At 44.2% G+C, this 14,283-nt stretch overlaps 1 protein-coding gene across 1 annotated transcript in view; it reads left to right on the top strand.

Annotated features, from left to right (window-relative positions):
- Positions 1–14,283, top strand: part of LOC122543951 (zinc finger protein 239-like) — a 28,181-nt gene that overhangs the window by 11,009 nt on the left and 2,889 nt on the right. The gene's annotated exons all lie outside the window — the stretch shown is intronic.

Here is a 14,283-nt window from a genome sequence, read left to right as displayed (position 1 = left end):
GGCCTATCACCCTCACCTTAACCTCCTTCCACCTATCGCATTTCCAACGCCCCTCCCCCAAGTCCCTCGTCCCTACCTTTTATCTTAGCCTGCTTGGCACACTCTCCTCATTCCTGAAAAAGGGCTCATGCCCGAAACGTCGATTCTCTTGCTCCTTGGATGCTACCTGACCTGCGCTTTTCCAGCAACACATTTTCAGCTTTCCAAATGTATATAAATCTTGTCCCCCAAGATTCCCTCCAATAACTTGCCCACCACTGATGTCAGACCCACCGGTCTATAGTTCCCTGGCTTGTCCTTACCACCCTTCTTAAACAGTGGCACCACATTAGCCTATCTCCAGTCTTGCAGCACCTCACCTGTGACTATTAATGATACAAAAGTCTCAGCAAGGAGTCCAGCAATCACTTCCCTAGGTTTCCATAGAGTTCTAGGGTAGACCTGATCAAGTCCTGGGAATATATCCACTTTTATGCATTTGAAGACATCCAGCACTTCCTCCTCTGTAATATGGACATTTTTCAAGATGTCACCATCTATTTCCTGACATTCTATATCTTCGATGTCCTCCACAGTAAACACTGATGCAAAATATTCGTTTAGTATCTCTCCCATCTCCTGTGGCTCCACACAAAGTCTGCCTTGCTGATCTTTGAGGGGTCCTATTCCCTCCCTAGTTACCCTTTTGTCCTTAATGTATTTGTAATAACCCCTAGCTTTGGCAAATAAGGTTAAGGAGAATGCAATCTCAGGTATCCTTTTTGCCCTCCTGATTTGGCTGCCTCAGGGCATGCGTTGGGTGCATGGTCTCCATGGACATAACAGGCCTGTCAGCCAGCAAGCTAAAATGGAAGATTCCTTTATATGAGAAAGTGAGTGGGGCTATTTCAATAAATTAATAAGTTCTTCAGTCAGAAGTGCCGAGTGGATGATCCATCTCAGGCTCCTCCAGTGGTCCCCTGCATCACAGATACCAGTCTCCAGCCAATTCAATTCACTCCACATGATATCAAGAAATGGCTGGAGGTACTCAATTCTGCAAAGGCAATGGGCTCTGATAACATTCTGGTAATAGTACTGAAGACGCTTGCTCCAGAACTTGCCGCTCCCCTTGCCAAGCTCTTCAAGTACAGTTACAACACTGGCATCTACCCAACAATGTGGAAAATTGCGCAGCTTATTTTCTGTACATAAAAAGCTGGACAAATCCAACCCGGCCAATTACTGCACAATCAGCCTACTCTCCATCATCAATAAAGGAAGGGCATGTGCCCGAGACGTCGAATCTTCTGTTCCCTGGGTGCTGCCTGACGTGCTGTGCTGTTCCAGCAATAAAGTTTCAGCTTTGATCTCCAGCGTCTGCAGACCTCACTTTCTCCTCGCTGATTGCTACTAGCCTATATCACTGATTGGATTTGTGTCCATTCCTGTGCTGAGGGCATTTCTGTACCAGACAGAAGGGGAACATTTCATAGCATTCCTACACTGTAGAAACAAGCCATTTGGCCCAACAAGTCCATGCTGACCCTGCAAAGGGTATCCCATCCAAACCCACTCCCTTATTCTATCACTTTACATTTCCCCTGACTATTGCACCTAACCTAAGCGGAAGTGGATACTGCAGATGCTGGAGATTAGAGTCAAGATTGGAGTGGTGCTGGAAAAACACAGCAGGTCAGAAGCAGGAAAATCGACGTTTCGGGCAAAAGCTCTTCATCAGGACTGATGAAGAGCTTTTGCCCGAAACATTAATTTTCCTGCTGCCTGACCTGCTGTGCTTTTCCAGCACCACTCTAATGCACCTAACCTACACATCCTTAAACACTATGGACAGTTTAGCATGGCCTATTTGCTTAGCCTGCACATCTTTGCTCTGTGTTGAAGATGGTGGTGCTGGAAAAGCACAGCCAGTCAGGCAGCATCTGAAGAGCAGGAGAGTCGATGTTTCGAGCATAAGCTTTTCATCAGGAATGAGTGGGTTGCCCAAGAAGGCTGAGAGATAAGTGAGGGGGGCCGGTGAGGCTGGCAGGAATGTAGATGGGAATGCGAGAGGTAGATGAAGGTATGGGTGAAGGTGATAGGTTGGAGAGGAGGGTGAAGCAGATAGGTGGGAAGGAAAGTGGACAAGTAGGCCAGTTCAAGAGGGCAGTGCCAAGTTGGAAGGTTGGATCTGGGATAAGGTGGGGAAGGTGAAATGAGGAAACTGATAAAATCCATATTGATCCCTTGTGGTTGGAGGGTCCTAAGGTGGAAGATGAGGTGTTCTTCCTCCAGGCGTCATGTGGCTAGAGTTTGGTGGTGGAGGAGGCCCAGGACTTGCATGTCCTTGGCGGAGTGGGGGCAGGAGGTAAACTGTTCACCCACAGGGCATTGGGGTTGTTGAGTATGTGTGTCCCAGAGATGTTCGCTGAAACTTTCTGCAAGTTGGCGTTCTGTCGCCCCAATGTAGAGGAGACCAAGAGACATAGTAGATGACGTATCTTTGGACTGTGGGAGGAAACCCACGCAGACACTGGGAGAACGTGCAAACTCCACACAGACAGTCACCCGAGGCTGGAATTGAACCTGGGTCCTGCTGTGAGGCAGCAATACTAACCACTAAGCCACTATTATCCATCAATTCCCATTCTCTTTCTTCCGCGTGGATAATGGAGAGGCCACTGTGTGGAATGCACAGCTCACTGAGAATTCTCAGCAAGGAATCATCAGCAATTTCTCATTGGAGATGTTAATCAGTAGAACCTTTCAAAAACTGAATTGTATGATTTGTTCCTAACTAAAATTAGAATTGAAGTCAAAGTTCAGAATATTGTATTTGCTAAATATGGAGAAAGATCACAGATAGTGGTTCTTAAAAGGACATTGTAGTCCCAAGAATACCATAAGCGATCGATCCAGAATGTTATCCAGATCCAGATACAACACCAGCAGAAACAAAACCAAACTGTCAGAATGAAAGTCCTCATTATCGTTCAGAGCAGAGCCCATTCCCTGCAGTCACTTGTGACCTTGTTTGTGTCGGAGCAGGTGGGATGATTGAGTGAATCCCTCCCCACACTCAGTGCAGGTAATTGGTCTCTCCTCAGTGTGAATTCACTGATGTACCATGAGATTTGATGAGTGAGCAAACCCCTTCCTCTACTCAGTGCAGGTGAATGCACTCTCTCTGGTGTGAACTTGCTGCTGTGTCAGCAGGGCAGATGAATCAGTGAATGGCTTCTCCCCAGTGTGACTTTGCTGGTGTACAGTAGAGTGGCCTGAATGCCTGACCCTCTTACCACAGTAATTGCAGCTGAACAGCATCTTGTCAGTGCGAACCTGCTGGTATGTCAGCAGGGTAGCTGACTGAATGAATCCCTTCCCACATACTGAGCAGGAGAATGATCTATCCCTAGTGTGAATCCACTGGTGTGCAGTGAGGTTGGATAACTGCCTGAACCTCCTTGCACAGTCTCTGCAGCTGAACGGCCTCTCCTCAGTGTGAATAAGCAGGTGTGTCAGCAGGTTGGCTGACTGACTGAATCCTTTCCCACACAGGACAGGCAAACAGCCTCTCCCCAGTGTGACTGTGTCAATGAGATTCCAGCCAGGATTGTTAATTGAATCCTTTCCCACACTCCTCACATTTCTATACTTTCTCCCCAATGTGACTATGTCAATGCGGGGATGGGTACTTTAATGCCTTCCCATTGTCCTTACATTTTCATGGTTTCTCTGTGGTGCCAGTGCCTCTCTCTTGTTCACAATCTGTACAGTTTCTCCTGTGAAATATGTGATTTCTTTTAGGTTAATGCTGTTTCCAGTCAGCTCACTGGAACAATCTGACTCGTGTCTATTTGTCTTGGTGGTTTTCCAGTCACTCTGATGTTTGAAATCTTTTCCAACTGACAGACCAGATGAACACATTCAAATCATGATCATATTCAGCTCCTGATTAATCTAGTGACTCTATCAGATCTTGATGCAATATTTGATTTGGTTGTTTCCAATCCTCTCCTCATGCCTTAGAAAGGAGTTTGTAAAAGATTATCACTGTCAGTACAGGATAGAAATTCAGAACAAATAATTCCAGTTTTTGTAGAATAATGTTTCTTCTTATTTCCCCAAAATCTTGATCCCACGAAATTTCCCTCCTGCCTGTGCAGAGATCCAAATAAAATCTTGGATAATTCTTTTCCATATTGTTTTGCAATTATGTGTAACCGGAGAGTGCAATAGTTTACTTCAATTATAACTTGTGTGTTAAAACATTAATCTTAAACATCCTGACAGATTAGCAGGTGTCATCCTTGGGTCCAAATCTGACTGTGGTATTAAATCCGAGCCAAAAAATAAAAATTGCTGGAAAAGCTCAGGAGGTGTGTGGCAGCATCTGTGGAGAGAAATCAGAGTTAACCATTTGGGTCAAGTGACCCTTCCTTCGAACTTAACTCTAGCTCCCCTTATCCTTGGACCATCACAGAATGAAACAATGCTTTAGTTCCTCTCCAACTAAACCTGTCAAAAACATGAACACTTGAAGCATGGTACTGGAACTAAACTTCAGTTTTAAGCCTTTTGAAATGTCAGCGTAGTTTCCCTGATTTTCTCCTTGCTATCTTGATTTATGCAATTCAGTGTTCTGAACGTTTTGCTCACCACACTCTCAATGTGTCCTGTCGTCTGTATAGTGACCCTCCCAGTCAGACAGAAGCTGTGGTTTCAAGTCCCATCTACTAATCAGCTGTGTCAGAGTGGTTTGAATTTTTCTTCTTATTTCTTCATTGATGAGTGAACCATGTCCATTGCTGTCTGTTTCTGCTGAAGATAATTAAGTCCAGCTCAGTTAAAGGTAACATCTGGAGTTTGCAGGGAATGGAATAATAAGAGCGGAATAATAAACTCAAGTTCATTTGTACTATAAACACATTAATTTGCGCAGTAGACCTGTGTAATCATTGTAAAATAGATTGATTCTTTTGAAGAATTCTCAAAATATTATTAAAAGTAAACTGGCTAACTTGTTTATTTCCATTCCGCTTACACCTTGTGTTGATCTGTGTGAAATAAATTTGTGTTCATTGTTTGTAGATGCCTGTATTCCATTGTCTAAATGGCCCTGTGTTGTGGCTGCTGCCAGTTTGAAACTGCAGCTTGTCTCTGTGTGAATTTCAAGTCTGAGGCCAGTGTGCATGAGGTGAGGAGGTTGAGGAGGAGAGGGACAAGGCAGAGGCAGTCTGGACTAAACTTTTGAGTTGCTGCTTTTTCTCACACCTCCTCTTTCCCCTGTCTAACCTCACACGGATGCCTCTTGGAGTGTTTCATACCTGGGGGGAGGTGTTTTGCAGGTGGAGAGAGCTGGGAGCTGACTAGATGAGTCGAGATTTGGTCAGAGAGTCACCTTTGAGTGGCAGACCTGAGGGTGCTTTATGTCGGTCCTGGCAGCCGTGTGAATGGAACGGGGTGAGTATAAGGGTTTCTGTCTGACCTTGCTCTTGTGAGAGACAGCGTGGAAATTGGAATGTCAATGCCAATTTTGATACGTTATTCCCCAATCCCTCCCTGAACCAGTCAGGTTGAAGGGAACTCCAGGGTCTGTCCTCCATGGGAGAGAGGAAGTGTGAGAAACCCTTAAGAGAGAACGGGGACCCACTGGAATGGTGAATATCCCCTCCCCATTCTCTCCTCACATTTTTTTATTCCCTTTTCTCTGTCTTTTCTTCGTCTCCTGTCTGTCTCTCTTTCTCTCTTTACCTGTCTTTTATTCCCTCTGTCTTACATTTTCTTTTTCATTCTTTTCTATTTCTGACTCTTCTTTCCCACTCCAGTTTCTTTTTCTCTTTTCCCTGTCTCTTTGCAGATCTCTGCCATGTTTTGCAGCCTCTCCACAAATTTTATACTCACCAAATTATACAGTCCTTGCCCCAAGTTTTCTGGCCCCACCAAATTTGTAGTGCCCAAATTTGCACCCTCACACAAATTGTGTACACCCTTCCCCTATGGTTTGCATTCCCTCAAAAATGGACACCTCATTGTGCCTTCCACCCAGAAATTGCAACCACCTTTTCTCCCCCCCGCCCCCAACAAAACCTGAATGTATACCCTGCACATTTTGCCCCTTCTGAAATATTGTGATCCCTCAGACTTTGTGCGCCATCCCCAATTTTGTGTCCCCAATCTTGTGCCTACCTCTCCACTTTTACACCACCTGGTATTGTTCCTTCTTGAGTGCCCACAATTTCCCCCACAGTTTATGCACTGCCTCATTTGGCACCCCACCATGTCTTCAACTGCCCCCAATCACATAACATCCACTATTTTACACAGCCCTCCAAAATGTTTGCATCCTGTCCCAATTTTTTCACTCCCCTAAGTTTTGTGCCCCTGCCAAATTTTGCATCCCAAATATTTACCCTCATGATATTGCACTCCCTTGTTTGCAGCTCCCACATCATACTATGTAGCCCTTCCTAACCCCACTCCCTATTTTATGCCTCCATATGTGCACCCCCATGTTTTACAGGTTTCCACAAATTATGCACCTCAAGTGTTGCATCCATGTCAATTTTGTGCCCCCCATAATTTGCAGCCCTTCCACATATTTTGCAAATCTTAAGTTCCCCTTCAATCGTGCCCCCAAATTTTGCACCTCCTCCAATGTCCTCCCTGCAGATTTGGCACTCACCACCTCCCTTCCAAACTTTTGACCTTCTCCCAAATATTGTCCCTGCCCCATATTTATGCCTGTTACCAATTTACACCCACTCCACGTTTTATGCTACCTCTACCCCCATTGCACACCCTCCCATTTTTGCCCCGATCCAATTACAGCCTCCCCACCCCCACACAACTAATTTTACACCCCTCAAGTTTGCACCTAATTTGTCAATGACCAAAACCCTTCAGTTAATTTCCAGTCTCTAACTCACTCCAGTGTATCTGTTATTCTACATTAAAAACCACCTCAATAAGATTCTAACATGTAATCCGCTCTTATGTATCTGTGACTGTACAGAAATGATGCTGAACTCCGCAATTGCATTCCAGTCTGTAACTCACTCCAGGGTATCTGCTATTCTATCTTAGAACCATCCTGAAACCCTTCATTAATTTCTAGCCCCAAAACACACTCATGATTCGGTTATTCTCTATATCAGAACATAGAAGGGTACAGCACAGAACAGGCCCTTTGGCCCTCGATGTTGTGCCAAGGTTTAATCCTAATGTAAAATATAATAACTTAACCTACGCACCCCTCAACTCACTACTCTCCATGTGCCTGTCCAGCAGTCCTTAAATGTCCCTAATGACTCTGCTTCCACTTCCACCACTGACAATGCATTCCATGCATTCACAACTCTCTGTGTAAAGAACCTACCTCTGACATCTCCTCTATACCTTTCCTCTAACATTTTAAAACTATGACCCCTCGTACCTGTCAATCCTGCCCTGGAGAAAAGTCTGCTGACTCTCTCTATTGCTCTCATTATCTTGTATTCCTCGATCAGGTCTCCTTTCTTCTTCCTTCTCTCCAGAGAGAAAAGTCCGAGCCTTTTCAACCTTTCTTCATAAGGCAAGCCCTCCAGTCCAGGCAGCATCCTGGTAAACCTTCTTTGCACCCTCTCCAAAGTCTCTGTATCTTTCCTGTAGTAGGGCTTGTTGGGCCGAAGGGCCTGTTTCCACACTGTAAGTAATCTAATCTAATCTTTCTGATAGGAAGGAGACCAGAATTGCACGCAGTTTTCCAACAGTGTACAGACGCAACATGATCTCCCAACTCCTGTACTCGATACTCTGACCAATAAAGGAAAACATACCAAACGCCTTCTTCACTACCCTATCTACCTGTGACTCCACTTTCAAGGAGCTATAGAGCTGTAGCAAAACCTCACGATTCTTAAACTCAATCCCCCTATTAATGAAAGCCAAAATACCATATGCTTTCTTAACAACCCTATCCACTTGGGTGGCAACTTTGAGGGATCTATGTACTTGCACACCCAGATCCCTCTGTTCCTCCAGTATCAAAAATCCTGTCTTTAATCCTATATTCAGCATTCGAGTTTGACCTTCCAAAATGCATCACTTCGCATTTATCCTGGTTGAACTCCATCTGCCATTTCCCAGCCCAGCTCTGCATCCTGTCCATGTCGCACTGCAGTCTGCAATAACCCTCGATACTATCAACGATGCCTCCAACCTTTGTGTCATCTGCAAATTTACAACCTCCTCAACCTCCTCGTCCAACTCATTTATAAAAACTACGAAGAGTAGAGGCCCAAGAACAGAGCCCTGTGGGACCCCACTCAACACTGACCTCCAGGCAGAATACTTTCCATCTACAATCACTCTTTGCCTTCTGTTAGCCAACCAATTCTGAATCCAGGTAGCCAAATCCTCTTGTATCCCATACTTCCTGACTTTATGAATAAGCCTACCATGGGGAACCTTATCAAATGCCTTGAAGTCCATATACACCACATCCACTGCTCGACCTTCGTCAACCTGTCTTGTCATCTCAAAGAACTCAATAAAATTTGAGAGGCATGACCTGCCCCTCACAAAGCCGTGCTGACTGCCTTTAATCACACTATGCTTTGCCAGATATTCATAGATCCTATCCCTCAGAATTCTTTCCAAACCTTTGCTGACCACAAACGTAAGACTGACTGTTCTGTAATTGCCAGGTTTCCCTGTTACCCTTCTTGAAAAGAGGAACAACATTCGCCTCCTTCCAATCCTCCGGTACGACTCCTGTGGAGAGTGAGGAGTCAAAGATCTTCGCCAGCGGCTGAGCAATCTCCTTTCTCGCTTCCCGGAGCAGCTTTGGATAAATCTGGTCTGGCCCTGGAGACTTATCAATCTTAATGTTTCCCAAAATTTCCAGCACATCGACGTCTTCAATCTCGATCTCGTCAAGCCTGTATCCCAGCTCCTCAAAGTTGTCGTTCACAAGGTCCCTTTCCTTCGAGAAAACTGAAGCAAAATACTCATTTACGGCTACCCCCCTATCTGCTCAGACTCCACGCACAAGTTCCCTACGCTATCCCTGATCAGCCCTACTTTCTCCCTGATCAATCACTTATTTCTCAGGTATGAGTAAAATGCCTTTGGGTTCTCCCTAATCCTATATGCCAAGCCTTTTTTGTGCCGCCTCCTGGTTCTCCTCAGTCCATTAAACCACCCAGAACTCCTCAATTAGATTCCAGTCTGTATTTCACTCGTGTACCTGGTATTGCCTCAGATTATAGTCTCTCACTCACTTTGGGGTATCTATTTTTCCACATAAAAGGTATCTCTGATCCCCTCGATTAGATTCTAGTCTTTAACTCACTCCCGGGTATCTGTGATTCCAGCCATAAACCACCCCAAACCCCACGATGAGATTCGATGTATTAATACACTCGTGATTATCTGTTCTGAAAACAAAAAGTGCTGGAAATCACAGTAGGTCAGGCAGCATCCATGGAGAGAGAGCAAGCTAACTATTTGAGTCTAGGTGACTCTTCAGAGCTAACGTGAAGTGTGGATGGGGCAGTATTTACACTAATGCGGGGGTAAAATGCTGGGGAAAAAGGGTGTTGATAGTTCGGATAGAATGTGAGAATGGCAGAACGGTGTGTCTAACTGCCAGAATGGAAAAAGCAGACAGGCCCACTGGAGTAGGGGGAGGGGAGAGAGGGCATGGTGACAGAGAATGTAACAAGAGAATTTAAAAGAAAGGAAAGGAATAGGAGTGAGTTCACAATTTGGAAGTGTTGAACTCAATCTTAAATCTAGATGGTCGTAAGGTGCCTTGTCTAAAGATGAAATGTTGTTCCTATAGATTGCGCTGTGATTCGCTGGAGCATTACACCCACTATTGCGTGAATGCTGGGCCCTCCACACCTCAGAGCAGCTTGCTCGGTCTGTCTGTGGATGCTGGGAGAAAGTGAGGACTGGAGATCAGAGTCTAAAACTGTGGCGCTGAAAATTGTCTGACCTGATGTGCTTTTCCAGAGCCACACGTTTTGACTCTCTGTGGATGCTGCCTGACCCGCTCTGATCTCCAGCTATTTATTTGATGTGGAGGAGCTGGTGTTGGACTGGGGTGGACAAATCACACAATAGCAGGTTATCATCCAACAGGTTTATTGGAAGCAGTAGCTTTCGGAGTGCTGCTCCTTCATCAGCCTCAGTGACACTGAGTCTTGGCGGCTCCCAGAGCCAAAGTCAGAGCCCTCTGCACCAGAGGACAAGCGACTACAGCCCGGGGGGTAAGGAGTATCAATTATTGAAGACCAAAGTTCAGTCAGCTGGAATTTTCTCGCTCTCTCTCTTGCTCTCTCTCTCTCTCTGTCTGTCTGTGTCTGTCCAGAAATACTGCCTGAGCTGCTGAAAATTTGCAACACTTCCACTTTCTTCCAGATTTCCAGCTGCTGCACATTCTTGTGTCATCGGAGGGATTGTGGTAGCCAGGAAAAGCTGCTGGGTTTAACCCCCTAGCTCTGCTGACACTCACCGGATCCAATAGGCTGTCACGGGAAGTATTCCAGGGGTTAGTTATTGAACTGAAGGTGTCTATTCAAAGTTCAGGAATTTGTTTTAGGAGGAGCAGTCTAAGATAGACTGGGTCTGCAGGGTGGAGAATATACCCAATGTTGCTCTCATCCAGATGGCCTCCTTTGTGTGCAGCTGCATCAAGCTGTGAATGTACCCTTGGACTGGCCTCTCTGCCGTGGAATGCTCCAAGTAGGTGGACTGTTCCTTATCACCTGTCCTTTGCAAAGAAAAGCACCGAATGTAAGTTTGCTCGCTGAGCTGAAAGGTTCGTTTTCAGATGTTTTGTCACCGTACTAGAAAACAACCTCAGTGAGCCTACGGTGATGTGCTGGTTTTATTTCCAGTTCTTTGGGGTCCAAATCGATGTGTTCATTGATGGAGTTCCAGTGGGAGTGCCATGCTTCTCAGAATTCTTGTGCATGTCTCTGAGATTTGGACTCATCTATCACCCTCTGAGAAAAAGAACCAGAAATGCCATCACCAACCCAAGGAAACCTAAACACACAAATTGAAAGTGGGACATAACGCCAGTGCTTCACCAGAGGCTTACTAATGATGTTACCTAGTATGGTGATGAAATATCTGAAAATGAACCATCCGGCTCTTCCAGAGCTCTTACATCCAGAACTTCAACCTGAGCTATAAATCTTCTCAAAACTCACTAAAGAAAACCTTCTTTGACCATCAGGAAGTCATCAGCACATAGCGTCCTCGAGACCCTGAAGGAAAGGGAGAGGGCGGATCCTGCGCGTGGTTCCCTGAACAGACTGTCAAAGTCATTTGGCAGAATGCCTCCTCATCAGAACTTTTGAACAATCACCAAGATGTCACTTGGCTGGTGGTGAGAAGGACACTACCAGTACAATCCTTTGGTGGGGGAGATGGAGGGGTGTAACTACAGCTTGTTTCTTTGGTGGGTCTTCCAACAAGCCTACTTGTGTAGTTACCTTTGTAGGCGATGGTACATAGCTTGTCGTCTACAAAGTAAGGTTGAACCTCAAGGTTCCCTCTGGTAACAATCTTGGATGAGGAAGCCCAGTCTTGTCTGGCCGGATTGCTCGCTTTGAACTAATTTTAGATTCTGGTTTTAACTCGTGTCTTATACTGTGGTTTTAACTGGTTTCATGATATTTGGTTTTTAGCTTGTTTTATGGTCAGATGTATGGGTTTTACTGGATCCACGGTCAGCTAATACATCTCAGAAATGATACAAATAGTGGGCGGCACGTTGGCACAGTGGTTAACACTGCTCCAGAGACCTGGGTTCAATTCCTGCCTCAGGCGACTGACTATGTGGAGTTTGCACATTCTCCCCGTGTCTGCGTGGGTTTCCTCCGAGTGCTCCAGTTTCCTCCCACAGTCCAAAGATGTGCAGTTCAGGTGAATTGTCCATGCTAAATTGCCCGTAGTGTTAGGTGCATTAGTCAAAGGGGATTGGGTCTGGGTAGATTACTTTTCAGAGGATCGATGTGGACTGGTTGAGCTGAAGGGCCTGTTTCCATACCATAGGAAATCTAATCTAATTGAATCTAATCATACCGGATCTGATATTTCAAAAAGAACAAGAAATCATAGTAGTAGGTGTCCTTTTACATTTTGAAAATGATTCTTTGGAGAAAATTTGGGATGAAAAATCAAGCAAATATAAACATCTTCAGGACCAGGTTAAAGAATTAACTAAGAGTGAGCGATTTTCCTTTCTTAGTTTTGTTCTGGGAACAAGGGGCAAATGGACTGATACGAATAATAAACTGATTTGGGATTTGAAGAAATTTAACGTATTTGCCCAGGAAACCTCTACCTTGACAATGTCATTGACTCGAGGACAGCTTCTAATATTTACAGATTTTTAAGAATTTTAAATGGCTTTCTAATTGCTCTTGGTAAATAGTTTTAGATGGGTCTTAGATTTGAAGTTTCGTTTTATACTTGATGTTTAAGGTTTTAATATTTGAGATTTTAGGATTGTTTCATGGTTTTAATTTTGGTAAATATAAGTATGGTATTTTAGATTACTATAAGTGTAGAGGGTAGATAGTTATAATGGTAAATTTCACTTAACACATCAAATGATGCTTGTTGGGAAATGAACAACCCGACAGACTTACAGCTGCAGCTGTGGTCCCTCTGCTTGGTGGATTGCTTTACAAAAAGGAAATACAGTCACTGTTATATCTGGCTGTGGTTTTCAGGGTTTATCGAAGAGTCATTATGTGTCAGTGGGCCATGTAAAAACACGCTGCCCTCGAACTGACTACAGGGAGAATGAGACTGTGACACATCTCCTGGAGATGTGCCATCGCAAAGCAAATCTGGAGAGAGATGTAATGGTTTTTGTCAGGGTTCGTCCCAAGCAGCTCTGTGACACAGGGTTCTGTGCTCTGGAGTCAGTTCCCTCCGAATCATAAAACTGTGTTGCTGGAAAAGCGCAGCAGGTCAGGCAGCATCAAAGGAGAAGGAGAATTGACGTTTCGGGCATAAGCCCTTCCTGAAGATCCCCAGCATCTGCAGTCCTCACTTTCTCCCTCAATCATGTAAAAAGTCCCAGTATCCAGCATAATTCAGAAATGCATTTAGATTAGTTGTAACTAACAAGACGTCAAACCCCAATGTTTGTTTTCTTCTGTGTATGCAAAAACTGTATAGATCTGAACTGCTTTAATATTGTGTAGGTATTGTAGACACGGCGGTGAACCCTTCTGATAATTAAACTAAACACACAGAAAAGTTCACCTCCCCTCGTAAACTGCTAAAGTATGAGTGACAGACAATTACCCAAATTCCACTATTTAAAGGAAAATATATCAATGTATTCTTTAACTCTGAAAGTGAATATTTACAACAACAATTTACAACTCTAAGTCTCCTTTCTCTTAAAGGTTTGTTATCTACCTCCCAGTCTCTAACAAAATACTGATCCAATAAGAACCCCTATTAAATTTACCGCAACGTAATTTTCAAAACCAGATAGTGGCTATCATGTCCAGTATCGGTCTTCCTCTGTTTGAAGATCTCCCTGGGTCATCTTCAGTCTTCTGCTGCAAAGATGTTTCATATGAAAAAGGTACCTTTAATAAAGAGTGTTTTTTGGGCAGTCAGTCTGACAATAGCAGTTGATCGTTGTCTATGGATTTCAAAGTGTCTGATTTTTTTGTACCCCAAACATCGGATTGTTTCATTGATTTGATGTTGTCAAAACAGTAAAATTCAAATTCAGTTGGGTTTTAAGTATCTTGGGGCATAACTTAAATTGATTAAATTCAAACTGTTGTGAAAGCAGCCAAATGTTACGTATTTTCAAGTTTCCAGTACACTCTGAGACTGCTAGTCAGTTATGTGACAGGTGCCTGCAGTCATTCTCTCTTAAAGGTACAGTACATGCCTTAAACTTCACAACAATATATAAAGACTTCCGTTTTTATGTATAAAGTATATTTTTGCCAGAAGATTCTCAACAACAGTTCAAATTCAATTTATATCTAATTTTATGACTAGGACATGAGCATTCACTGCTGTGACAGTTCTCCCACATTGCTATTCAGTGAGGGGTTGCAGGATTCTCAGGCAGCTACTATAAAGAAACATTGCCCTGTATCCACAAGAGGACAGTGCATTCCTGGAAGGGCAATTTATAGGTCATGGATCTCCATACACATTGCTGTTGACCTTCCTCGAGGGCGAATCTTTCAAAGTTATTCCTGACATGTCGAGGGAGGAAGCAGTGCCATTAAGTATCCCATTGCTCTCACTGTCTCACTTCCC

This window comes from Chiloscyllium plagiosum, chromosome 45 (assembly GCF_004010195.1).
Source record: "Chiloscyllium plagiosum isolate BGI_BamShark_2017 chromosome 45, ASM401019v2, whole genome shotgun sequence".
Taxonomy (NCBI): domain Eukaryota; kingdom Metazoa; phylum Chordata; class Chondrichthyes; order Orectolobiformes; family Hemiscylliidae; genus Chiloscyllium; species Chiloscyllium plagiosum.
This window is presented reverse-complemented; position numbering and strand designations above follow the sequence as displayed.